Source organism: Mastomys coucha, chromosome X (genome assembly GCF_008632895.1).
Source record: "Mastomys coucha isolate ucsf_1 chromosome X, UCSF_Mcou_1, whole genome shotgun sequence".
In the NCBI taxonomy this organism is placed as follows: domain Eukaryota; kingdom Metazoa; phylum Chordata; class Mammalia; order Rodentia; family Muridae; genus Mastomys; species Mastomys coucha.
The window spans coordinates 4,552,946-4,554,192 of NC_045030.1; positions in this window are offsets into that span (position 1 = coordinate 4,552,946).

The window sequence follows — 1,247 nt, forward strand, 5'->3', positions numbered from 1 at the left end:
AGGCTGTTGGAAGGAGGGAGGCGGAAGCGGTGTCAATGTGGCGCAAGCTCAGATGCCGTGGTCGAGGCTATACGTGACCGCGCGCCTTCTAGCGGCCGTGATTGGAAGCGACCACGCTGCAGACTGCGAGATGTTGGGAGCGCATGTACTTCTGAAGGGATCTTGGCCATGCAGGGACCTAGAGGGGATGGTGACAACATCAAGTCTCACGTAGCCCTAACTTCTGTGACACATGCAGACGTCAACACACAGCTTTGAAAACACATTAACAATCTGTAACGGAGCAAGGCACTAGGCATTTTACATCCCAAATGTCATTTGTAGTCCTAGACACAAAACAAATATACTAGATTCGCACATTAGATCTTTATTGAATAAATGATCATAATAAATGTTATTACAATCATACAAGTTGAATAATGACATTCCTGTTTTCAGATATGCCAATTATACATAGGAAGAGAAGCCCAGTTCAGGTTGTTTAGCCTGATGTCTAAACAGTCTGCCTGCATCTCCTATAAAAGGAAAAGACCAAGATATATAAAATTTCCTCTGAAACATTATATTTTTCTGGATAAACTTTGGTTTTCCATCCATAACAGTTGGCTACAATAAAATAAATAGGAAAAAATCTTCCAGGATGAGTACGTTTGTTTGTATACCTGAGGTAGTCTGGTCTCAACCAAGCACAACTGGATTTAAGGCTCCCAGAATTAGAGAGTATGTGTAGAGGCACATACTCAAGGCACTTTTATTATGAAGGCAAGAGTGAATCAAATCCAATCACTGGTATACAAACTGAAATTGGGGAAGAGATACTAGTAAACAAGCTTAGCAAGGAGCACCGACCTGGGAATGGGGATTTAAGAAAGACAAAAACTTCCACGCTGATTTCTCACATAAGTAACTAGGAAAGGATAGTGCCCTTTACAGAGATGAGAAGTGCTACGTAAGGAGCAAAGGGGGTGAGAGTTAGGTCAGTGAGGGAATGGCAGAGACAGTGAGCTCAGTCCTTGAACACATAGGAAAATCAGGTAGAGTTCCTGAGCAGAGCAAGCAATTGATGAGCAGAAGTTCCAGATGGAGGCAGACATTTATGGAACATCTGGATCAACACGATCATGACAGTCTTGGGAACAGGTAAAAGAAAGAAAGGGAAGAACAGAGGAATCTAATGTGGATCATGAAGAATGCCAAAGTATAGTATCCTAGCAATGGGTTATAATGCTTAAAGGTGGAGAGAGAGA